This window comes from Bubalus kerabau, chromosome 3, assembly GCF_029407905.1.
Source record: "Bubalus kerabau isolate K-KA32 ecotype Philippines breed swamp buffalo chromosome 3, PCC_UOA_SB_1v2, whole genome shotgun sequence".
Lineage (NCBI taxonomy): Eukaryota > Metazoa > Chordata > Mammalia > Artiodactyla > Bovidae > Bubalus > Bubalus kerabau.
In genome coordinates this window covers 136,917,255-136,944,773 of record NC_073626.1, presented here as the reverse complement: position 1 = coordinate 136,944,773, position 27,519 = coordinate 136,917,255, and the positions used below count along the sequence as shown (strand labels likewise).

The following is a 27,519-nucleotide window of genomic DNA, read 5'->3' as shown; positions in this document are numbered from 1 at the left end:
AGTGGAGCTGATGGAATTTAAATCTATTTAAAATCCTAAACGATGATACTGTTAAAGTGCTTCACTCAATACACCAGCAAATCTGGAAAACTCAGCAGTGGCCACAGGACTGGAAGAGGTCAGTTTTCATCCCAATCACAAAGAACTGCAATGCAAAAATGTTCAGACTACCATACAGGTCTGCTCATTTCACATGCTGTAAAGGGTATGCTCAAAAGCCTAGCTAGGCTTCAGCAGTATGTGAACCAAGAACTTCCAGATGTAACAGCTGAGTTTAGAAAAGGCAGAGGAACCAGAGATCAAACTGCTGACATTTCCTAGATCATAGAGAAAGAAAAGGAATTCCAGAAAAACATCTACTTTGCTTCATGGACTGTGCTAAAGCATTTACTGTGTGAATCACAATGAACTGTGGAAAATTCTTGAGAAGATGGGTGTACTGGACCATCTTATCAGGATCCTGGGAAGCTTGTATACAGGTCAAGAAGCAACAGTTAGAACCAGACATGGAAGAAATGAATGGCTCAAAATTGGGAAAGGAGTACATAAAGGCTGTATATTGTTACCCTTCTTATTTAACTTCTATGCAAATTATATCATGCAAAATGCCAGACTGTATGAGTCACAAGCTGGAATCAAGATTGCCAGGAGAAATATAAAAAAACCTCAGATATGCAGATGATATTACTCTAATAGCAGAAAATGAAAAGGAACTAAAGAACATCCTGATGAAGTTGAAAGAGGAGTGAAAAAAAGCTGGCTTAAATCTTAACACTAAAGAAAAAACACCAAAAACAATGATCCTTGCATCCAGTCCCATCATTTCATGGCAAATAGAAGGAAGAAAAGTAGAAGAAGTGATAGATTTTATTTTTTTTAGATTTCAAAATCACTACAGTGACTGCAACCATGAATTTAAAAGATGCTTTCTCCTCAGAAGGAAAACTATGACAATCCTAGATAGCATATTAAAAAGCAGAGATATCACTTTGCCAAAAAATATCCATATAGTCAAAACTATGGTTTTTCTAGCAGTCATGTATGGATGTGAGAGTTGAACCATAAAGAAGTCTGGGTGCTTAGAAAGTGATATTTTCAAATTGTGGCACTGGAGAAAACTCTTGAGAGCCTCTAGGACTGTAAGGAGATCAAACTATCATTCCTAAAGGAAATCAACCCTGAATATTCATTGGGAGGACTGATACTGAAGCTGAAGCTCCAATACTTTCGCCATCTAATGCAAAGAAATGACTCATTGGAAAAGACCCTGATGCTCAGAAAGATTGAAGAGAGGAAGAGGAGGGGACAACAGAGGATGAGATGGTTTGATGGCATCACAGACTCAGTGGACATGAGTTTGAGCAAGCTCTGGGAGATGGTGAAGTACAGGGAAGCCTGGCATGCTGCAGTCCACAGAGTTGCAAAGAGTCAGACACAACTAAGAAACTAAACAACAACAATAAGCTCTTATGGCTTACCAAGTGGCTCAGTGGTAAATGATCTGCCTGCCAGGTAGGAAATGCAGATTTGATCCCTGGTTTGGGAAGAAACCCTGGAGATAGAAATGGCAACCCACTCCAATATTCTTGCCTGGATAATCCCATGGACAGAGGGGCCTGGTGGGCTATAGTCCATGGGGTTGCAAAAGAGTTGGATACAACTTAGTGGCAAAACAACAGCAATGGAACAAAATCAAATGCTATATGCAAAAAGAAATGACAGTACAGGAAAGGCATAGCATAAAAACACTCATCTAGCAAATTAAAAGAGAAAATATGAGGGTGAAGAAAATCACTATGCTAGAGAAAATATGTGCTTTCCTGGTATCTCAGATGGTAAAGAATCTGCAAGGAATGCAGGAGACCCTAGTTCAATTCCTAGGTTGGGAAGATCCCCTGGAGAAGGGATAGGCTACCCAATCCAGTATTCATGGGTTTCCCTGGTGGCTCAGACAGTAAAGAATCTGCCTGCAGTACAGGAGACCTGGGTTTGATCCCTGGGTTGGGAAGATCCCCTGAAGGGCAATCTTCATAAGGGCTCTTCAGGTGGCTCATTTGTAAAGAATATGCCTGGTGTACAGGAGACGCCAGAGACACTGGTTCAATTCCTCGGTTGAGAAGATTCCCTGGAGGCAAGAATGGCGACCTGATGGGAAAATCCTGTGGACAAAGGAGCCTGGCAGACTACAGTCCGTAAGGTCACAAAACAGTTGGATGCAACTGAACACACACACGCACACACACAATCTCCATATGACCTCCTTTCATTACTCTTCTCAGAATTCAGGGCTACCCATAAGACTTTTTTTCCATTTACTGCTTTGCAGATACAAAAATAACTTCCTTCTTTTCCTGAGTCAGTCTATGTGACTTTCTAACTTTTGCAAATAAGATCCAGCTGGAACACCATAATCCATACTGCACTCAGAGCCACCATCTTTTAATAACACCAATCTCATCATACATGTTATTTTTAAACACTTGGTAATATGACACAGATTGCATATCAAACTTCACTGTTTATGCTATAGTCACATTATATTTCTTTATCTTGCTCTTTTGTCTCCTATATTCTCAACTCATTCAGGTATCAAATTATGTGACACTATCTCTGGGAATCTGTAGATTCATGACAAAAATCTGAGTTGTGAGCTTCTCTTATGTATCAATGTAGGTTCCAATGGTTTCCCCTTTAGAATTAATCTTTTTTTTTTTTTTTATTGTGGTCTACTATTTACATACCTGTGTAAGGATTTTCAGAGATTTGCATGAGAATTCTATTAAGGCTCTTCCTTAGACTTGGGCAAAAGTGTAATCAGAACTGACATCATACAACACTATCATGGAGGTTATCAAGCTGACAGTGTTGTCTCTGGATGGAACTTTTAGAAAGGAATAGTGAGTGAATAGAGCAAAAGAAAGGAAGAATTAAAAACAGCATGGTATTCAGGGTTCTGTGTGCAGATAAATGGGAAAGGTTTGAAGCAGCTTCTAAAATGCATTTTATTAGTACATTTAAATTGTGATTATTTTGCTGTGCTATGCTGTCACTTCAGTTATGTCAACTTTTTGGGACCTTAAGGACAGTAGCCCGCCAGGCTCTTTTGTTCATGGGATTCTCCAGGCAAGAATACTGGTGTGGCTTGCCATTTCCTCCTCCATGGGATCTTTCCAACCCAGGGATCAAACCTGCATTACTTTTGTCTCCTGCATTGGCAGGTGGATTCTTTACCTCTAGCACCACCTGGGAAGACCTGTGATTATTTTATAATGACATAATTTCATTTTATATTCTGTGCACAATTTTTTTTTCAAATGACTACTAATTTGTTAGAACATAAATCCTAATTAATTTTTTCTACTTAACCACTTAATGCAACAAGGATGCTGTGTGTTTCTTTTGTTTTAGGAGCATTAGGAAAAAAAATCTTGCCTGGACACTAAGGATAACATGAAATAAGAAAAAAGAAATTAAAAAATTTTTATCTGCTTAAGAAGGATCCAGGGATTTAGTTTATGTTGCTTTCTTATGACTCAGCTTCCTCCTTTCCATTTCCTTACCTCTATTTTACCTTATTTTATCTTATTTACAACTATTTATTGTTTATTTTGTTTGTCAAGGTATAGGACATTTGATACATCTAAGTCCTTTTGAGGGATCCTAACTTCTTGTCTCATATGCTTTATCATTCTTATCTGTTCTGACATGGTCTCATTGAAAGTCTGGATTTTTTGCAGTTAAATGTACTAGAATGATCCACTAGAAAATCCACTCAACACAAAGCTCTAATAAATGCAACATAAAGAACCATAATTTGTATCCTAGTACCCTAATGGCTTTTATTTTGGGTTCTGCTTGCTGTTATAAGATTATTTCTTCCTCAAAAAAAAAAAAAAAAAAAAAAAAAAGAGAGCGAGAGTAAGAAGGAAATGCCTAAGTCTGGTTCTTAAGTCTAGAATATATATATAGATATTATAATGAGTCTGCTTAAGCACACTCTCACACTTTCGTCCCTTTTTTTTATGATCTAGGTCACACCATACACTGTGGAACTCATTTTCTGAACAAATTTACATTGCCAAGAAATCGGAAACAGCAGTTTATAGGAAGCAAAGCATATACTATCAGATGCTTTTTTATTAAAGTACATTGTCTTCTAATACTGTTACTCTTGCTTGATATTCTATGTCATAGAATATCAATCTGTATATTTTATTGAGGGTGGTTCATGCTGTAACTGCCTAACTTTTCAGTAAACCATGATTTCACATTCAAAAAATAAATTTAATATAAATATATTTACAATTATTAAACCATAAATAACATTGCTTCTACTTCTTGGAAACAAGCCTGGATTAAAAAGGTTTTTTATGCATTTCTTCTGATAACATTAATCTGTTTTAAAGCAATATGTTGACAGTGTGGCCATAATAATGAAAGCATCTCCATTTGCTTTCAAGCAGTGATTCCAAAGTATATCCCAGACTCACCAAGATATAACCCATTACTTAGGTCTAAAATGCCAAATATTACCTACTCATGCATTAATCTATTTATACAAAATATATGTAATTGATCACTTTTTTGTTTACATATATCCAAGTTAACTAACTTAAAGAGAAGGCTTCAGCAATACGTGAACCATGAACTTCCAGATGTTCAAGCTGGTTTTAGAAAAGGCAGAGGAACCAGAGATCAAATTGTCAACATCTGTGGGATCATCAAAAAAGCAAGAGAGTTCCAGAAAAAGATCTATTTCTGCTTTATTGACTATGCCAAATACTTTGACTGTGTGGATCACAAGAAACTGTGGAAAATTGTGAAAGAGATGGGAATACCAGACCACCTGACCTGCCTCTTGAGAAACCTTTATGCAGGTCAGGAAGCAACAGTTAGAACTGGACATGGAACAGCAGACTGGTTCCAAACAGGAAAAGGAGTACGTCAAGGCTGTATATTGTCACCCTGCTTATTTAACTTCTATGCAGAGTACATCATGAGAAACGCTGGACTGGAAGAAGCACAAGCTGGAATCCAGATTGCTGGGAGAACTATGAATAACCTCAGATATGCAGATGACACCACCCTTATGACAGAAAGTGAAGAGGAACTCAAAAGCCTCTTGATGAAAGTGAAAGAGGAGAGTGAAAAAGTTGGCTTAAAGCTCAACATTCAGAAAACGAAGATCATGGCATCTGGTCCTATCACTTCATAGGAAATAGATGGGGAAACAGTGGAAACAGTATCAGTCTTTATTTTGGGGGGCTCCAAAATCACTGCAGATGGTGATTGCAGCCATGAAATTAAAAGACTCTTACTCCTTGGAAGGAAAGTTATGACCAACCTAGATAGCATATTGAAAAGCAGAGGCATTACTTTGCCAACAAAGGTCCATCTAGTCAAGGCTATGGTTTTTCCTGTGGTCATGTATGGATGTGAGAGTTGGACTGTGAATAAAGCTGAGTGCCGAAGAATTGATGCTTTTGAACTGTGGTGTTGGAGAAGACTCTTGAGAGTCCCTTGGACTGCAAGGAGATCCAATCAGTCCACTCTGAAGGAGATCAGCCCTGGGATTTCTTTGGAAGGAAGGATGCTAAAGCTGAAACTCCAGTACTTTGGCTGCCTCATGTGAAGAGTTGACTCATTGGAAAAGACTCTGATGCTGGGATGGATAGAGGACAGGAGGAGAAGGGGATGACAGAGGATGAGATGGCTGGATGGCATCACTGACTCCATGGACATGAGTCTGAGTGAACTCCAGGAGTTGGTGATGGACAGGGAGCCCTGGTGTGCTGCGATTCATGAGGTTGCAAAGAGTCAGACACGACTGAGAAACTGAACTGAACTGAACTCTATATTTATAAGGGACATTGTTCTAGAATTATTTTTTTGTAATGTCTTTACTAGATTTTTCTTAATTGTTATGATAGCTTCATAATATAAGTTAGGCAGTACTACCTATTACTCTACACACTGAAATGTTTTTTGCAAATTGGGGCTATTTCTTCTTTCATGTTTGCCATAATTTACAAACTATTAGGACCTTGGGTTTTCTTTTGGGGAGGACTGGTAACAAATGAAATTTCTTCATTTGATATATGCTATCTTCTTTTTTTCTTGTGTCAGTTTTGATCAGTTGCATTTTTAGTTGAATTTATTTTCTTCAGTACTAATATATGATCAATTTATGTGAATTCTATGTTTACTTGAGATGAAATTGTATTCTCTAATATGGGATTTTAAATATTGGTGTATTTTAATAAGATCTATGTTCTTTTATAATACTGTTTAGATTTTATAGTTTTGCTTGCCTTTTTTCCCGCTTGATATTGCTTGAACTGATAATGATGTGTTAAGTTCTATATATAAATTTCTAATATTTTGGTTTTCATGTAATATTTTTTATTTTTAAAGTTGAGGTCTTCCCAGGTGGTGCTATTGGTAAAGAATCTGTCTGCCAATGTAGGAGATTCAAGAGTCACAGGTTTAATCTCTGGGTCAGGAAGATCCTCTGGAGAAGGGAATGGCTACTCACTCCAGTATTCTTGCCTGGAGAATCCCATGGACGAAGAAGCCTGATGGGCTATGGTCCATAGGGTCACAAGAGTGGGACACAACTGAACACACACACACACACACACACAAACACACACATCCCACACACATTTATTTGATATAACAAATATGCTTGACTTTAATTCTATAATGATTTTTTAGTGTCAAAATCACTGCAGATGGGGATTGCAGCCATGAAATTAAAAGACACTTACTCCTTGGAAGGAAAGCTATGACCAACCTAGATAGCATATTCAAAAGCAGAGACATTACTTTGCCAACAAAGGTTCGTCTAGTTAAGGTTATGGTTTTCCTGTGGTCATGTATGGATGTGAGAGTTGGACTGTGAAGAAGGCTGAGCACCGAAAAATTGATGCTTTTGAACTGTGGTGTTGGAGAAGACTCTTGAGAGTCCCTTGGACTGCAAGGAGATCTAACCAGTCCACTCTGAAGGAGATCAGCCCTGGGATTTCTTTGGAAAGATGATGCTAAAGCTGAAACTCCAGTACTTTGGCCACCTGATGCGAAGAGTTGACTCATTGGAAAGACTCTGATGCTGGGAGGGATTGAGGGCAGGAGGAGAAGGGGACGACAGAGGATGAGATGGCTGGATGGCATCACTGACTCGATGGACGTGAGTCTGGGTGAACTCCTGGAGTTGGTGATGGACAGGGAGGCCTGGCGTGCTGCAATTCATGGGGTTGCAAACAGTCGGACATGACTGAGCGACTGAACTGAACTGAACTGAACTGATGCTATATTTATGTTATATATATTGTTTTCCATTTCTTTATGTGTTTTTTCCTTTGTCCAGTGTTATTATTGCTCTAGTATTTATGAAGTTCATTTTTTTATTCTAGTGGCTATGATTATGCTAAAACATTTGTAGTACTCATCCTTTTTCTCTGCTTAAACCTTTAATATTGAGTTTTGTAGCAACAAAAATAAATCATTTTACTCTGCTATGGACTAAATTTTGTCCTCCCCAAATCCATACATTAAAGCCCTAAATCTCCCTGTGATGGCAGCTGGAGATGAGGCTTTGGGGAAATGATTAGGTTTGGATGAGGCCATGAGAGTGGGGTCTTCATGATGGGATTAGTGCCCTTTTAAAAAGAGACATCATAGAGCTTTCTTTCTCTCTGCCCTGTGAGGCCATGTGGGCAAGAATATTGGAGTAAGTTGCCATGCCCTCCTCCAGGAGATCTTCCCGACCCAAGGATGGAGCCTGTGTTTCTTATGTCTCCTGCATTGGCAGGAGGGTTCTTTATTACTGTCACCACCTGGGAAGCTCATGAAAACCCTGGTAGTCTACAGTTGATATGGTCACAAAGAGACAGACATGAATGAAGCAACTCAGCATGTACACACAAGTGAGTACATGCAAGAAATCAACTGTTTGCAAGCTAAGAAGAGAACTCTTAACTAGAATCTGAGCATAATGGCATTGTGATGTCATACTTCTAGCCTCTGGAACCATTAGAAAATTAATTTCTATTTTTTAAATAACCCTGTCTATAGTATTTTTTATGGCAGCCCAGGCTGATAAAAACAGATTCTCATATGACTATGCAGAAATCTATGAGCATATTCTAACTTTCTCCTTCCCTTTCTTCTTTTTCTACATTTTAAGTTGTATTATTTATATTTTATCAATACATGTATCAATTTTATATTAGTTTTCACCTTTATTTTAAACTTCTAGTCTTTGATCTATAATTAAGCATATTCAATACATGCTTTTTGGTTAAATATTTATTATCATCTCTTGGTTAGAGAAAACTCATTTTCTAGTAGATATCTCAGGAGGATTCTAAGTATAGTTATCCTTGTATTTTTGCATTTTCAGTGCCTTCTCATAGAATTGATTGTTGAAGGGCAACTTGGTTAGATATGAAATCTTTGGATCACTTTTATTTTTTTTTAATTCTTTGTTGACTTACATTGCCTGTTCTATCAAAAATCAAGGAGTCTGACACCAATCTGATTTTTTTTTCCTTTTATTAGTAAACTTGGTCTTTTTGCCTGAAGGCCCTAAACATTTTTTCTTTTATCTTTATTGCCTGAAAATTTTGATAAAACTCATCTTGGAGTTGAAGTTTCTAGGTCAATGTTCACTGATACACAAGCTCCTTCAATATACAGATTCAATTATACTTTTATTTTTAGCACGTCCTCTTAGATTATAGTGTACATGCTGTCCTGTTCCATTGTTTCATTTCTCACAGTGTCCAAAATGTACATAAATGTCTCTTTGTATGTGGTTGTGTGTGTGTTTGTGTGTGTGTGTGTGTGTGTGTGTGTGTATAGAGAGAGAATTAAGAGAACAAAAATTTTTTTAAAGAGAAGAAAAAATGATACAAGAGAAAATGTTAAATTAAGTAAACAAGATACTCACAGTCATTTACATCATATTTGGAAATTTTGCATAAGATGTCTTAATTCCTATTTTTCATTTTTTGTTTTGTGGTTTTTTTTGGCAGGAGAGCGGGGATGTGGATAATGGACAATTCCAATCTAACATCTGAAGTTTAATTCCATCTTTCCTTATTTGTAGCTTATTTTCCCAATCATGGAAACCCTGGTTTCATTATTTACAATATACTTACTAATTTGTTCAACCTTAACATATATAATAATCAAGTATTAGAAATATCAGACACTGATGCAGAAACTAGGCTAGTATTTTCAGGAGATAAAAGCAAATAGGCAAGAGCATGATAAGCATGTCAGACAGAGGTGAAAGTTAAGCTTGGAAAATTAGTATAGAGCCTAGATTCAATTTTTAACAATAAACTGAGCACATAAATACTTTTAAAGATATCAGCTGTGCTTTGCTTACCAGGATCAGAGCAGTGATGAGCAAAAGCATGAATAATAAGAACGTGATACAATGTTTACTTTCAGGCATTATCTGGATTAATTGTGGTCCATTTCCTCTCAGGAAGAAGACCCACAGTATGTCTGGGCTCTGTTCCTAGGAGTTTGAATTTGAGTTCGCTTTCTTCACATATTTATATATGGCAGAATTTCCTAAAATCATTTCCAGAGAACATAGGGATTGGTTTTATTTTGTATTGTTTTTGAAGATTCTCTGTGCAAGTAAATAAATATGATAAAGAAAACATTCAAATTCTCTTCAGTTCTACATTTCTGCAATTTATTTGACCATCATTTTGCTTTATGTAAATCCCATTAATGCTTCAGGTCAGTTCCATGAAGCACACTTAGGGAAACAACTGGGCAAATTCCAAGCAAATAAGAAATTGCAGCCTTTGGTAAACCCCTTTCAAAGGATAAGAAATATAAAAATGCTTGTTGAGAAGAGCAATATTGTTGGCACCAGGTTTACATAAGAAAACACTTGGGCTTAGCATAGATGCATTCCCCAGTAAAATGTTTCCTCTTGAGGAAACATAGACTCAGAATTTGAAGAAATTCATCACTCTCAAACCTAAAAGCCAAATTTTAGAAGGATATTCATTTTTGTGAATGGGGTATAATGTTTCCAAAGATGAAATTTATCAGAAATCGTATAAGCTTTGACTCCTTCCAATGAATCAAAGTTACTAAAGTAACTGCATTCAGTAACTTGATTACAGAGGCTAGACTAAATCTGAAACACATCATTAGATTGCATTTTAAAACCAAAATAAAAGGTGGAATTATAAAATCTGTAAAACTTCCTTTAAGATAAAAAAAGAGTCATGATTTTAGAAAGAATATCAAATACATTATCAAAAGAAAATGGAAATTCCAATTTGGTTAGACCACTCTTTTTGCCCACTGCTCTACAGATTTCATAGTCTTAATTTTGACTATAAAATGCTTTAGTAAGTATTCATTTGCAGAATTATGTGTTAATACAGTGAATTGTTATATAGAAGACACACTCTTCAAAGTTGCTTATTTCATATGCAAATATTAAATGACTTTCTGTGACTTGATTTATTTATCAAATGAATTGCAGTAAAATATGCCCTTCATATATAAATTTAGACCTACATCTATTTAAATAAGGTGTGGGAGTAAATTATACATGTTCAATTGATTGTATAGAAAAACACAGATATATAAAGATATACCCAAAATGGTGGCTTTGTAATTGGCACATAAATTGAATATTTAAGAGGAAGTGAATTAGAAAAGTTTCTTATGCCAAGGCACTGCACAGTACCATTATGCTTGACAAACCCCAAAGCAACTGAGTTCTAGCCACATACCACTGTATCACACATCTTAATCATTTAAAAACCCCTGTTAAAATGTTACGCAGTAAAGATTCAAAACTTGATGTAAACATGAGTAAGAATCAATGAAGTTTCTTTATTTACTTCTTGTTTGATTTCAGTGAGTCCATATGATTAAATAAGTGTAAAGGCAAACAACAAATATGAATATGTAATGACTGCAGTACTTTTATTCTTAGAGTCTTCCTCTATGTAAAATCCAACCTTATCGTGTGTGTGTGTGTGTGTGTTTGAACATGTATGTAAACAGATCTTGAGTTTTGCAAGGAGAGAGGCCTGGGATTTGAATCCTCTCTCTCCTATTCTAGCTGCATATACTCGCTAAATTTAATAATACTGAAAATCCCAATTTCTACATCTTTAAAAAATGATGATGATTGTTACTCCAGAGTGTTGCAGAATATCCTCTCAACAAACCTATTTTGTACTGGAACTATATCACACTGACATACAAAAGCCAAACATATGCATCTTTGTTCAGTTCCCATTCAGTGACATACATTGACAGCTTGAAAGCAAACTTGGTAGAGTATTCACAGCATGAAAACAACAAAACATATCACCTTCCCTTACCTGGAAGCAGTTTTTAATAGCACACAACTGAATAGCAAATTATATGTACACAGTGAATAGTAAATTATTATACCGTTTAAATCTAGATTCATTTATAAATTATAAATCTATATGAACACCTGAGAGACTTTGAGTGAAGGTAACTCTAATTTGTTTGAAGATCAGTAATATATAGCAATAACAATAACAACAAAAATTTAGAAATCCTGAATTTCTAAATTAAATAATCTTCACTGGCTCTCTTAATATACAAGGATGTTTATATACAATTATATAATTCCCCTAGAACTTTGTGATTAATAAATTTATTGCATTGATACCAATGGTTTACTGAAGCTATCTATGCTTTCATTTCAAATTCACAAATTCAGAAATTTGTGCTTTCATTTTTTCCATGTATAGTTTGTTAGATATATGCATTTTCTCTTAGAGTCTATGACTTATATTACCCTCAAAATAGAATTATTTAAGTTCTTAAGACACACAAAAAAATTGTATTCTAATGTTACATTAGTGTGATTTTTTTCTGGGCAAAAATACAAAGTGAGTCAATTTCTGTAGTTGCTATTGGCAGGGCAATACCCAGCTTCCCATTAAGTCTAATCCTGTAATGGTGGTAACAGGTTTTTTTTTTTTTTTTAAGCTTTGTTTTGTATCATGCTGTGAATTTCAATAGAAATACTGGTTCCAAATTTCCTTAATGGATTTTTTTCCTAGAGTATATGCATTTACTTATGAGTGGGTAATGCTATGTACTAGCTTTCAAAAATGGATAAAATATTATAGATTGTTGTTATTATTTCAGTGAAGAATTGTATGAATTGTTCTTGCAGGTAGAATCAAGAGTGCAGTGAAAGTACACAAAAGAACAAATAAGTAAAATAAAATATATAGTACTATGTGCAAGGTAAGGTCCATTCTTGTGTAAAAGAAATACATACCTTTCTATGGTGATTTTTCTCTTTTGTTAAAAAGTAGGTGGCAAATATCCATGCTTGCTTACCATAAAATGTCTTTCCTATACATTCTCTTTCCTTGGGAACTTTCACTCTTTTTCTATATTCTTCACATTGTGGGAATTAGTTGTTAGTTTTAAATGAAAATTTTAAAATGGCAATGGTAATTTGTATGGCAATATATGTTGAAAGCTTGGATCTGCAATAAAAATTGCTGTTACTACAAATAGGTGGTGTGATATAAAGGAAAATTTTCATTTAAAAAGTTAATTATAAAGCATTTTAGAAAAAAATTTAATTATGTTTCGATAACCACATTTGATCTCCTGATCATAAAACTTCAGAGGGAGCGAATACTATCTCACTGAATACGAGTAAAATAAATCTAAAGCTTGATTCAGGCTATGAAACCATTTCTCTTGCTTCGATTTCTAAGTCTAGTTACTTGTCAAGTGAAGGAGTGATATGTTTCAGTATTTGATCTTGAAATGACGATTGTATAAATACTTCTGCTTCCATCCTGATAGAGAAACTTCCACTGGATTAGCCCTTCCACCATAAACAACCACAAAATAGACAAAATATAAAAAAATACTAGTTCTATACATTCTCTAAAAGGGAGCACAGGTTTGTAATTTTAATGTGTAATATGGAAAGCAGATCACCATTTGCCAATAGTGAGAGGAGAGGGAGAAGACTGACTTTATAGAAATACAGGACAATTTTGTAGGGAGAAGAACATGTTCTACGTCACTTTGTTGGTTGTAATGCAACTGTTTACATTAGTTACAACTGTACAAATTATACACTCAAACTTGGAGAATTTTATTGCATGTAAATTATACTTTGACAAAATAATTAAAAGAATTGATCACAGAACTAAAAAGTCAAACCTATATCATATCTTGAAAAATATGTTTAAATCATCCAAGTTCTGCAATAAAAAAGTTTTCTTAGATATCACAGACACAAATGTACTCTTGGTAACAAGAAAAAATAATAGAGTTGAATCTCATCAAAAATTATCTTACTGCTCTTCAGAACACATTACTCAAGAAAATAAAAACATCAGTCTCCGGCTAAATGAAAATGTTCAATATATCTATATCTATAGTGATATTTATACTCTTATCTTCATATATGATAAACAACATGTATCTTAAAATATCTTCCAATACACTAATAAAGCAAAAATATTACTTTAAAATAAGAAAAGAATACAGCAAACATCTCAAAAAGGTAATAGACTAACAACTAATAAATAAAGCTAAAATTTAAAGGCTCAAAATTTTAATCATCAAAGAAATTAAATTAAACCATAATTAGATGTCATTATGCCCCCTTCATCCTTCAGAATATCTAAAATAGAAAAGACTTTTAATATCAAGTGTTTGTGGGGAAATAAAATTCAAAAATTTATGCTGAGTTTAAAATGATATAACTACTATAGGTAACATTCATTTAGCAGTTTCTTTTTAATTCAAGGGACTTCCTTGTAGTGCATATGGTAAAGAGTCTGCCGGGTTTGAGCCTTGGGTCAGGAAGATCCTCTGGAGAAGGGATTGGCAACCTTCTCCAATGGCATTCCAGTATTCTTGCCTGGAGATCCCATGGACTGTGAAGTCTGGTGGGCTACAGTCTGTGCGATCACAAAGAGTCAGACATGACTGAGAGGCTCTATTACTACTACTGTTAATTCAAACAACTTTTCTAGATAACCTAGGCATTTACCCCAAAGAACTGAAAACCTGTATCTATACAAAAAGCTTGCTGAAATATTCATGAAAGTTTATTATCCTCCAAACCTAGAAACTATCCACATATCCAAATATCTTTTTTGTATACAGTTATTTATGTATGACTATGCTTTCAACAATAGAATATGAATACATAGATGTGCTATCTCTTTTACACTATTGTTGTTAAGAGACTGCATTGTCCTTTCACTCTTTGACTTGGGAAGTCTCAAGTTATGGCCCTGAGGTTGGATAAGACTGACTTCCTATATCATCTTACATTGAGCTGCCTTGAATTTTGGAGGAGGAATTTTGATTTCTTAGAGCACCTAGCACTACTATAAATGACATAGATAATATATTTATCTTTAATTCAGCTGATTTTTAGAAATATCACAAACCCTATATATACAGTCTAATACAAAAAGAGATTCATAAATTAATTCTTGAGCAAAAGCATGATGTGCAAACTTTGCTTGAATTCAGGGCTCTTACAGTCCTTAATCTGCTTTGTCACAACTTTTGTGTTAGTAGACAGCTATTATTTTTCTCATTATCCGAACAATGGTTTTCAGAATTGGACATGAGGCAACACATGAAAATAGAGAAACAAATGAGCCTTTCTTACTTACTAAGGAGAGTTTACAGGCACAGCATAAAAGAGGAGAACCCTGGCTGAACCTGGCAATCTCCCAAATTAAGAAGGTGAACCTAAAAGTACATCAAGGATATATTGGCTAGACTTTGCGAACAGTAATGAAGAGAGCGCTTTTCCTAGTAAGAAAACTTCAGAAATCTCCAAATGGTCTCCCTTGAGTCTTGATCTCAGTACCCATTAGTGAAAGTAAATAAGGAAATTGCCCAAGGCCAAAAACAACAGCAGCAATAGCAACAACAGCTATCCCCAAAGAATAGAAGCAACAATCCTCAGAGCTCACTCATGACTTCAAATAATTCATGTTCCTACCAACCCAAGTGGAAAAGCTTATAATTCATGGTCCTTAGGCTAGGGTAATAGCAGAGTATTGTGTCAGTCATGGGAGAAAGAAGCCCTAGAATAAAGTCTATTGTGATTTTACCTTAACAAAGATAAAAAATAAAACTGTTTCCAAGTACTTCCAAGTAAAAAGTTGAGGTTATTTATAGGAATATACAATTATCTAGCAACAAACAAGGCAAATTTTGAAATGTATGGCTTCCAATAGAACAAAAGTTATCTCATATGCAGTGAAATAAGAACATCTGACTCATAAGAAGAAGGGAATCCATCAATCTAATATGATCCAACAGAAACACATGTAAATAAGATTATTGGACAAGGACATTAAAACCTATTGTAACTATATTCCATATATTCAAGTGGCAGGAAAAGTACTAAATGTGTTAAGTATGAGTATGGTAAATACAAAACTATAGTACTTCTGAAGATAAAAATTTTAATTTATAAGATGACAAAATATATTAAATGGGATTAACATGATTTTAGCAATAGAGGAAGAAAATTTAGTGAATTGAACACATTGCAAATGACACTGAAGTAAAAGAGAGAAAAAGGCAGAAAAATAAAGCAGAATTTAGTGAGTCATAAGAAAACCTCAAACAGCCTAATATATATATTATAATTCATAGGAAATGGGGTACAGAAAGAATACTTGAAGTTTCCAATTTGATGAAAAATATAAACCCTCTATTCATGATGCTCTGTGAACCTCAAATGTGAAATAAAATTATTACAACAAAGTACATCATAATTGAACTTCTTAAAACTAGTTATTTAGAGAAAATCTTAAAAACAGCTAGAGTAAATTAAAAATTTCACAGGGAAAAAACAAAGAAAAATTGTAGAAGAATTTTTACCAAAAACTGCAAAAAGACAACTACAAATTTAAATTACTAAAGAGAAAAGCAAATAAGAAGAGCCCTATCAGTGTTAAGTTCCATAGCTAGCAAGAATATTTTTCAAAAATGATGAAGAAAAATAAAGACCTTTTTGGACATATAGAAATTGAAACAATTAATCACCAAAGACCTGAACTATAAGACATGTTAAAAAAAATCTTCAGCAGAAAAACCCACTCAGATGAAGTCTAAACCTGCATAAGGGAGTAAAGTTCACTGAGAAAAGGTAAATATGTGGGCAAGTATAAATGACTTGTTTGTCATTTTAATAGTTATCTTCAAAGACAACAGTTAAAACACAAATATTAACAATATATTGGGAGGTTTATAACATATGTGAAAGAGAAACATTTGACAACACAAATAAGTATGCCAGTGGCCTATAAGAACATAAGTTTATTATACCATATGTAATATATTAGTTGGAAATAGAATGACCATCACCACCTAGTTAAAGTCATATGTCAATTCTAAAACAACTATTGTTACCAATAATTAAAAATCAACAAAGGAAGAAGACAGAAACATATGGAAAAGAGAAAAAAATGCATAGAATAATAGAAAACAAATAAAAAATAATAAATGTAAGCTCAAATATACACTATAATGTGATATATAAAATTACTTCAATAATTCTATTAAATGTAAATTATCTAAATACCCCAACTAAATGGAAGAGATTTTTATATTATATATAAAAAAGAAAGACACCATCATATATTGCCTATATAATCTGCTTTAAATATAAATATACAAATAAGTTACATACTTAAATATAAAGATATATTATAGCATCTTAATGCTAAGCAAAATACTAAAACAAAAATGTTAATATTAGACAGACAGACAATATATATCAGCTAGGATAAACAGGATAATTTTATACTGAGAGAACATCCATTTTTCATTTTGACATAACAGTCCTAAATGTTTCTACACCAAATTAAAGAAATTCAGAATACATGAAACAAAAAGTGATAGAACCACAGGAAGAAATAGTCTCATTCACAACTTTCATCAGAGGTTTCAACATTCCTCTGTTTCTATTTTTATTACAAGTGCATTAATTTTTTAAAACTATTGATATTTCATGGGCAAAAGAAAAATAAAATTATATGTTAGAAATTATCTGTTATACATAATATATATAAAATTTGTAGATTATGTAAATTATCTATATTTTCTTTATTGTTTTTTCTGCCAAATTTGGAGGATATTAAAATCTAGACATATCACTGTAGTTAATTAATTTTAACAAATTCTATTAAACTCATTCTAAATTACCTGAAGTTAATACACCAGAAACACTGCTTTTATTACTGATGAAGGGCTAAGGTAAGAGTAGGTCTTGATGAAAAATCTGAACTAGACTGTTAACAGAGCTTCACAGAACAACAGTGTCAAGCTAGGAAAAATGTCCCTTTACCGAAAAATAAATCTGCTTCTGGAGGGAAGAGAATGAAATTCGTGTTTTCTGTGAGTAGGTAGTCTCCACAGGGCATACAGAGTTGAATGAGCTTGCCTGTTCTTCTGTTGTCAGATTTGTATGTCAAAAAAGCCACAACATCTTTCCTGAAACAGAATTAAGAAAAGGGTCAGAATGAGGCTGGAAGTGCTGCACTAATCAGCTTTATCAGCATGAAGAAAAACATCAACAGTAAGTGTGACATACTTTCTGTTTAAATGGATTTTCCAAAATGTTTACCATTAAAATGTTATTGGAAATTGGAGTGCTTTTCCATTATCAAAATATTTTAAAATATGATAATTAGTATTAGGAGTTAGGTAAATAACCCAGATCAGATTGGCATACTCAGTTTGTGTTTACACCATAAAATATTCCTCAAAATTTTCTGAATATATCTAATTCAAGTAAACTGCTAGAAACACCATCTAAAAATACAGACGTCAATCACAGATGTTTTATTTTTCCATAAAATATTCAGAAAAAAGGTACACACATTGAGTCAGTAAAATGTCTTTCAAGCAAATATCTGCTGGGAGTTTTTGTAATAGACTTTCTGTAAATAGAGAATGCTTTGGAAAGTAATCATTTTAGTATATTAATCAGTAAAGTGTCTGTGGCATTTTGATGAGATCTAATTTGGAGTGTAATGTGCATAAAAGAGTCCCCCAGACACACAGAAAAATGTAGCAAATAAAATTTCCCTTTTAACTAAATGTATTGGAAAATAGTGGGGCATCAATATGTAACCTCCTTTGAAACCTGAGGTGAATATTTACAAAAATAAAAAGGAAACATGAGGAAAACCATTGTGAAGGCAGAAGCATATTAGTGACCATTCTATGAAAAACTGAACAAAATACAAAACACAGGTTGCAAAGATTCACATGAAATACTGGAGGATTGTCTTTTGCGTACGCTAAGTCATGGGCATTTGCCCTTTCATCACTGTCTTGTCTGTATTCCATAATGGAGCAGTGGCTATTCTTTGAAACACTCAATCCACCAAAATAATCCAATGCTTCATGTTTTTCCTGTGTTACCATCAATTTTCAAAGATGATATTCAACAATGTTAAGAGTCAAATTAAGACAGAAAATGCATGTCAGTTTTGTTGAAAATAAATAGAATGGAAAAAGATAGAGGTGGAAATGAACCAAGTGTTCTAAACTGATAAGGATAAATGGGAAACAATCAAAATCATAGAGAAGAGAAAAAGTAAATGAGCTCTCTTAATACGTGAGGCATAAAAAATGTTGCTTGTGAATTATTTAAGGATAAAGTTGAGAAAGATAAAACATGCCAAATCTGATATACAAGGAACATAATCACGGAATTTTTACTTAATTGAGAAAAATAATTATGTGATTAACCTTTATTTTTGCCAAAAGACTATAATATACTATATACTTACACACATGGCTCAGTGGAGAAAACACAGATTCAATCCCTGAGTTGGGAAGATCCCCTGGAGAAGGAAATGGCAACTCATTCCAGTATTCTTGCCTGGAAAATCTCATGGACAGAGGAGTCTGGCAAGCTACAGTCCGTGGGGTCTCAAGAGTTGGACACAACTTAGCAACTAAACCACCACTGCTAGTATTTAGAAACTATGATCTGGGTCTGAGTTTGTAACTGTTACTTGACTGTCATTGCTTCTAGCACATCTGAGAATATGGAACCAGGAAGTAAGGTCTCACAAACTGTTCATCTTCTTCAGCAAATCCAATTAAAATCTGGATTTTTTTTTGTCACTCTTCCATATCAACCACTTTTTCTTGGGCACCTTTTACTTTATTTCTGTCCTTTTTTGAATACTACTCCTTTTCTTTAAGACCCTTTAAAAGCTTTCATTGCTATTTTTTCTTCCTTGACATCTTGTCTTCATTCCTGATACAGGTAAGATAAAGCCAAACCTGAATAACCAGGTATATTTGCAAAGGCTTAGAACATGAAGTAATTACATGATTTCTTCATGAATGATAGGGGATGGATTTAAACCCACGCATAATGACCCAGTTAATCATTTTCTCTGCTTAAAGAAAAGCATTTCAAAATTTAGTCATACTATGAGTTGAATAACAAGAAGATGTTGGACTCCTAAATCCCAGTGCCTTGTTTAGAAGTAGAATCCTTGTAGATGTTCAAGTTAAGATGAGTTCAGTAAGGTGAGCTCTAATCCTGTATGATTGTATCCTGGAAAGAGGGGGAGATTTTAATGACATAATGGAAATGCTTGTCTAATGGGAAAAACTTGGCAAGCCAAGGGTTTAGAGAGAAGTGCACACCTCAGTTATTTTGACAGTAAGTGTTTCTAAATTTATTTTTAAATTTAATTTGGTTTAATTAAATGAAAGTTCTCTCTTGGCTCTGTGTACATACAGGTGGGAATCAAGGAAGGTTGTTTATTCTTTGGTTCTACATATAAAATTTTCATGCTGAGGTTACTTCTGTATTTTAAAGATGAACATTAAAAGTGGAAACAGTACAGAAGTACTGTATAAAAGGGGAATAAAATGTTCTTTAATTCTTAGGGAATTGCTTTCCTATTATTTTCCTTTTTCCAGTTTTAATAAAATATAACATCTTTAACTTCCAGGATTTAAATCAAAGTTTTTTTTTTTTAATGTTGAAAATAAATATTTTCTTTCTTTTTTTTTTTTTATTTTTAAACTTTACATAACTGTATTGGTTTTGCCAAATATCAATATGAATCCGCCACAGGTATACATGTGAATAAATATTTTCTTAAATTCACTTATAAAAACTAACCTGTTTAAATTTATTGAGGTCTCAGAAATCTTAAAGTGCCAATAAATTTGGTGAAAATCTATCAAGGAATGGATCCTGAAAAGATGTAATATATTTATTCTTTAAAATACCTCTTAGTATCATTCTTAGTTACTCTGATGAAAATAAGGCATAGAAAGATGTAATATTTTCATAACAAAAGTAACCTAAAGTTATTAAACCATATTAGACCCTATGATTCCATGTCTTTCATCCCTTTACTCAAGATTAAGCTCTTTTTTTCTTCTTAGTTACTTGTCAAATATCTATTATTACACTGATATGCAGCTCAAATTTCATTCCATTTTTATGCTTTTCTGGTTACTTCTCCCACCTTCCCATTGCAGAGCTCAGTACTCAGTCTGAGTTCTTATTCTATCTCTGCCTATACCTTAGGTATTCAGGTCAGAGCTATATGCAAATATATCTTTCTCCATTGATAAAAATGTATTTTAGGGTAATAAATTTCATTCTGGTTTTCTTTTTATTTTTAAGATGTATCACAGTGGCCCGTGATAGTCTACAGAGGGATGTTTACTAACTGAATTAATAAAGTCATGTTTTGTTACATATTAGCCAAAGGTCACAAATTATTTTAGATACTTCACTCATGAGCTTTTTTATCCCTCATAGTTAGATCATTTGTATGTCTTGGAGTTCCCACAACAGTCCCATTTTATTGTTTTATTAAAATATAGTTGATATATAATATTATATGTTACACATATAAACATAGTGATTCACAATTTTAAAAGTTATACCTTATTTATAGTTATTATAAAATATTGGCTGTATTCCTCATGTTGTACAATATGTCCTTGTTACTTATTTTATATATAATACTTTCTACCTCTCAATCCACTATCTCTATCTTTCCCCTCCCTGCTTTCCTCACCCCACTGACAATCACTATTTTGTTCTCTATATCTGTGAGTCTGTTTCTTTCTTGTTATATTCACTAGTTGGTTTCATTTTTTTAAAATCCATATATAAGTGATGTCATACAGTATTTGGACCCTCTGAGTCCATTCATGTTGTTACAAATGGCCAAATTTCATTTTTTATGGCTAAGTAGTATGTCATTGTATATATATATATATATATATGACATCTTCCTTATCCATTCATCTGCTTCTGTATCTTGAGGATGGTAAATAATGCAGCTGTGAACATTGTGGTGCATGTACCTTTTCAAATTAGTATTTTTGTATTTTTCAGATATATACCCACAAGTAGAATTGCTAGATCATATGGTAGTTCAGTTGGTGTTTTGAGAAACTGCCATACTGTTTTCCACAGTGGCTGCACCAATTTACATTCCTACCCAACAGTGTATGAAGGTTCCCTTTTCTTCACATCTTTTCCAACATGTGTTATTTGTGGTCTTTTTGATGATTGCTATTCTGACAGGTGTGAGGTGATATCTTACTGTGGTTTTAACTTTCACTTATTTGATAAGTAACAATGTGACTGTAGTAACTGGAGAAGGGAATGGCAAACCACTTCAGTATTCTTGCCTTGAGAACCCCATGAACAGTATGAAAAGGCAAAATGATAGTATACTGAAAGAGAAACTCCCCAGGTCAGTAGGTGCCCAATATGCTACTGGAGAACAGTGGAGAAATAACTCCAGAAAGAATGAAGGGATGGAGCCAAAGCAGCTGGGAGGGATTGGGGGCAGGAGGAGAAGGGGACGACAGAGGATGAGATGGCTGGATGGCTTCACTGACTTGATGGACGTAAGTCTGAGTGAACTCTGGGAGCTGGTGATGGACAGGGAGGCCTGGCGTGTTGCAATTCATGGGGTCTCAAAGAGCCGGACTGGACTGAGAGACTGAACTGAACTGAACTGAACAATGTAAAGCATCTTTTGTGTGCCTGTTGGCCATCTGTATGTCTTTGAAAAAGTGTCAATTAGGATTTCTGCCCATTTGTTAATCAAGTTGACTGCATTTTTTGATGCTGACTTGTATGAGTTGTTCATATATTTTGAGTATCAAGCCATTTTTGGTCTTATCAATGGCAAATATTTATCCCATTCAGTAGGTTGTCTTTTTGTTTGCTGATGATTTCTTTTACAGGGGGCAGTCTTGGTTTATATTTATTATTCTGGCATCCTGTCTGCCTTGGGCTTTTTTCTTTCCAGATTTATCATTTTTAAATGAAATGTTATTATTAATAATTACTTTAAGGTAAACTGGATAGATTGGATGGGCTTTCAGTTTGTATTTCTGCTTTAAGCTATGGTTTCATCTAGTTTGAGTCATCATCTTATAGTGTGTGAGATATATGACCATGAATTGTGTCCTCATGTTAGCCAGTTATTACATCTGAAAGATGAGCAGCAATTACTCATTTATCTCTTTCCATCTTCTTATAAATGAAACAATGAGCACTTCCCTTTAAAAACAACATGCTGATAAAATCTTGTGTGCTGTAAGGGAGGCAGTTTGGGAGAGCTAACTTTCTCTGAAATGGGGAGAGTGGAAAGTGTAGCTTCTTCTGGCCACATAGTTTACAAGTATGGTGCCATCAGCAGAGCTGTGATTTTTGAAGCCAGTGCTTGATCTTGGAAAAGTCCATGGATAGGAGTGACCTGTGATTAATTGACGTAGTAGCTTAAACAATATTCTAGGTCTTGATTTCTCTCTGATCTTATCTTTACTTGTTTCCAGTGAGTAGGAACAATTACCCTCAGACTCTCTTTATGGTAGCAAGATGGCAATAGCACCTAAATTTCTAGTTCAGGAGAAAAAAAAACTAGGTCTTATAATACTTCCAAATTTTCTGACATTCATTCAATAGACAGGCTCTGGACATTCATCATTCAATATGTTGTTTGATTCCACTTATGCTACTCTTCTGAAAGAATCCAGGGGCAAATTCCCATGGAGACTTTAAAACTAACCTCAAATAATATATAGAAGGAGAATGGATATAAAGTAGCAAATAAAAATATCTGTGACTCTGAGACCCTGGAATGTACTATATACTCTAGATGTTCTATAATTATGTTTTACTCTTTTCTCCGATAGGTAAGGCCGATTGTATAGGCATGCTCCCCAAAATCTGCTTACAAAATCACTTTTAATCTTTCTGAAAACAGGTCAAATTTTCAAAACAGCTTAATTCAAGATCTAAAACCAGGCTTATCCTATTCACCAGCTTAAACAACCAGCTTCCCATAATATCTTCACAGTTTCCAGACCTTAGTTTTGGTTTAAAATAACAGTGCACTACAGTCCATGGGGTTGCAAAGAGTCAGACACAACTGAGCGACTTCATTTTCACTTTTCACTTTCATGCATTGGAGAAAGAAATGCCAACCCACTCCAGTGTTCTTGCCTGGAGAATCCCAGGGACAGGGGAGCCTGGTGGGCTGCCATCTATGGGGTCGCACAGAGTCAGACACGACTGAAGCGACTTAGCAGCAGCAGCAACAGTGCCCATTTGGGGAAAAAAAAATAATATGGTGGCTTTTCTACAAGCTCTTTGAACTTTCTTTTAAAATTTTTGGCATATTTTATCATCTATTAAATAAATGTTACATACTGAGATGAGACTCTGTTAAAAGATTGGAAGTGAAGTGGAAGTATTGCTCAGTCATGTCCAGCTCTTTGTGACCCCATTGGCTGTAGCCTGCTAGGCTCCTCTGACTGTTGAATTCTCCAGGAAAGCATACTGGCGTGTGTAACCATTCCCTTCTTCAAGGAATTTCCCCTACCCAATGATCAAACTCATGTCTCTTGCATCTCCTGCATTGACAGGCAGATTCTTTACCATCTGAGCCACCAAGGAAGCCTGTTAAAAGATTAAATAGGGGTAATTAGTTGGAAAAGAGGGGAAAGAAAAAAACAAAATTATAAAGTAATCTTATTTTACCCAATAATGCCAAACACTGAATTTAAAAAAACTGTAAAAAAAAAAATTATTACCTATAGTGTTTTTGCTCTTTTGGAGAGAGATTCAGCTGAGAATGATAACCTCAGGAGGGTGGTCTATTGACCTCTAAGTCAAAGCCTGATTTCAAGTTAGAGAAAACAGTTTAGAATAAACAAAGTTTGCCAGGCAACAATGGGAGAATGCTACTAGTTTTCCTTCCATGGCTTCCTTTTTATATACTTTTTTAAATCTTTGGAGAAACATTTTACAGTTCTGCACCCTGTAAAAGTGATGTTTGAATGTATTCTACAAAAGTTGCAAAGCTGGTAACTCATAAAATATTCCTGAGGTTGGCAAGTTTCACAAGATGAAAGGTTCACACAGCTCTAACAAGTAACTAAAAAGGAGACTGGAGTAGTGTGCACCAGCACAGCAGTTTAAAGTCCCAGGCTGGATACTGGACTGCAGTTTGAATCTTTATCATGATGCCAAGAAGATAAATAACATACCCAACATGCTTATCCATCATTGGTGTGTTTAAACATAATTGACCTTACTACAAAATAATTTAAATCTGGATTAAAACATCCCTATTTTTTCTATTTTTCTCAAAAGAAGATGAAAATTCTACAATGAAAAGGATTTTCACATTTATATTTAGCTCATTTTGCTTTAGCTTGAAAAACAGGTCTCTAGTTTCTGCCAGCGCTTGTAACCAAGGAGAATGATTACCACATGCAGGTGTCACTGATTGGTTGAAATTGAAAGCTGCACAGATTGGTTTGGAGGTCTGAACTGATCTCTCTATCCTCTAATCTCCATTTACTTCTGCCAAATGCCATTAGAAAGCAGTCAGATCCGTTTTGACTGACAGCATAGCTAACAAGTATGATTGGTGTTTGTGGGGGAAATATATCTACCTTATATACATATAAATTAGATGACTAGTAAAAGGCTAGTTATAAACATATTTTATCCACCTTCAGTGGGCCTGATGTTGAGAATTCTGCTTTCTATTCTTAATTTGCCAAGCTACTTTGCAGTAGTATCTGAGGTAATAAAAGAAGATATATATAAACAAATTACAGCAACCACAGAAACCCTCCTATCTAATGGATAGACATTAAGATTTATGACATAAGGCTGTAAAATATTTTCAAATAATTATAAGCCCTTGCAGATAATATATAAAAGTTTTAATAACTGGACTGTATCTTCATTTATAGAACAAATAGAAGTTCTCTTAATATGTCTTCACATAAATAATCTTTGAGACTAATTGAAGGCTTCAGTTCCCTTTTGAAGATGTACTGACTGAATAACTGTGGCTAGTAAGTGTCTCCCTCTTTTGTTCCACACCAGCTGCACTGCTTAGTTTATCTAACAAAACCATTCTTAGATGTTGTGGACAAGGCCTTAGGATGTCTTTTATGTAAAATGTGGAACACAAATCAGTAAATTAAGTTTCGAAGGAAGGCTTTGTCCTTACATCATAACATGCCTGGATATGTTTTAATTTGAAATAAAATTTTAAGATATGTGTACACTTTTTATTTATGGTTCCTACTTTAACCTACTTTTTCAATTAACTTACCAGATAACTGTTCCAGTCAAGTAATATAAGATGGCTCTAAAACTATATAGTATAGAAATATTATGAATGCAACATAAAACATAGAACTTTTCACACATAATATAGTGATGACACTGAAAATTGTTTTATCTGAGAATATTTTAAACCTATATCTTCATTTCTTCTAATTCAGAATTCTTTTAGCTTAGAAACTAAATATAAAGAAAATTTCTAATGGAAATACTAAGAGCATAGGGGAGATTAACATTATATTTGCCAAGTTTTTAGAGGCAGATTAAAACTTCTACCTAAACTGCCCATTGCATCAAATGATATTATCCTCTCCTGCATTTGATTAACAAAAATTCTACTATTAAAAATGAAGTCCATTGTTTTGTAAGACTTTCTTTCACAAATGAAGACTAATCAGAGCTTCAGGTTGGTGAAAGTACTGGGAGAGGTGTGTGCCCAGAGGGGATGGAAGCTCCATACCCACCTCCCTGACCTTGTCCTGTGCTTTCTTCTCTTTGTTCTTGAGCTGTATTCTTTAAAATAGCCTAGCAAATAGTTTTTCAGATGCTGCATACTTGGCAAGGCATGTCAGTTTGATGTGGATGTCCCCAAAGAGACCTCAGCTCTCACTGCTAATAGGCTCTGTGGCTCTGGTCTCCAGTTCATTGTGTATGGATGTCAGGAAACGTGTGTAAAAATAGCTGAAGTTGTCTTATGTGGAGGGGCCAAAAGCATGACTCCCTACTGTGTCAGAAATGTATGTATTATAACAAAGTTGGGATCAAATCTCAAGCTGGAAGATTCTTTGTGAGCAGCATTAACAGGGCAACGTGTCCCAGTCCCCATAGGAATTGCTGCAGAGAATCTCGCTGCAAAACATAAAATAAGTAGAGAAAAATTTAACAAACACCCTGCAGTCACAGCAGAGGTGAAAAGCTGCTAATGAAGCTGGCTACTTTAATAGTGAGATGATATCAGTTTAGGTAAAGACAAGGACAGGAGCAAGTAATGAGTAATGCCAAGTAATGAGCAGACTTAATACCAATGAGCCTGGTGCAGTTAAATAAGCTTACTCCAGTTTTAAGGAAGAAGAGACCATCCTTGTCCCATCCCTGTCCAAGAAGGGACATTCCTGTAAGGAATGTATCAGAAATATCTGATGCTTTCATAGATAGTGAAGATGCTGTCAAAAAGAATAACTTCCCACTGGCAAGAACTGTGAGCTATTTTGTATCTAGACGTGACTTCTCTGTTGTAGATATTGGTCTTGTCCCTGCCTCCAGTGGGGGCACTAAAGAAAAGAAGACTGAGTCTTAAGGACATGGATTTGGTGGAAGTGAATGGAGATTTTGCTCCCCAGTACTTGGCAGTTGAAAAGAGCTTGGATTTCAACCTAAGTAAAACCAATATAAATGGAAGAGTCATTACTTGAAACCAGCCATTGGCAGGATCAAGATCAAGAATTATTGCACACACAGTTCATGAATTAAGATGTGGAGGTGGAGAATATGCAGGGGAATCAGCTTACATTGAAGATGGCCAGTGCATCACACTCGATATTTGGAACTCAGCCTGAAGAAACCAAGGAGCCCACAATAGTGCACAGTTACTTTACTTGGCTTGTTGTGGTTCAGTCACTCAGTTGTGTCTGACTGTTTGTGACCCCATGGACTGAAGCACACCAGGCTTCTCTGTCCTTCACTATCTCCCAGAGTGTGCTCAAACTTATGTTCATCTAGTTCATCTCATCCCCTGCTGTCCCCTTCTCCTCTTGTTTTCAATCTTTCCCAGCATCAGAGACTTTTCCAATGAGTTGGCTCTTTCACAT

General features: G+C 34.7%; 1 pseudogene; it reads left to right on the top strand.

Annotated features, from left to right (window-relative positions):
- Positions 1-27,267, top strand: part of LOC129647306 (3-ketoacyl-CoA thiolase, mitochondrial-like) — a 187,233-nt pseudogene extending 159,966 nt beyond the window's left edge.
- The last annotated feature ends 252 nt before the right edge of the window (positions 27,268-27,519 follow it).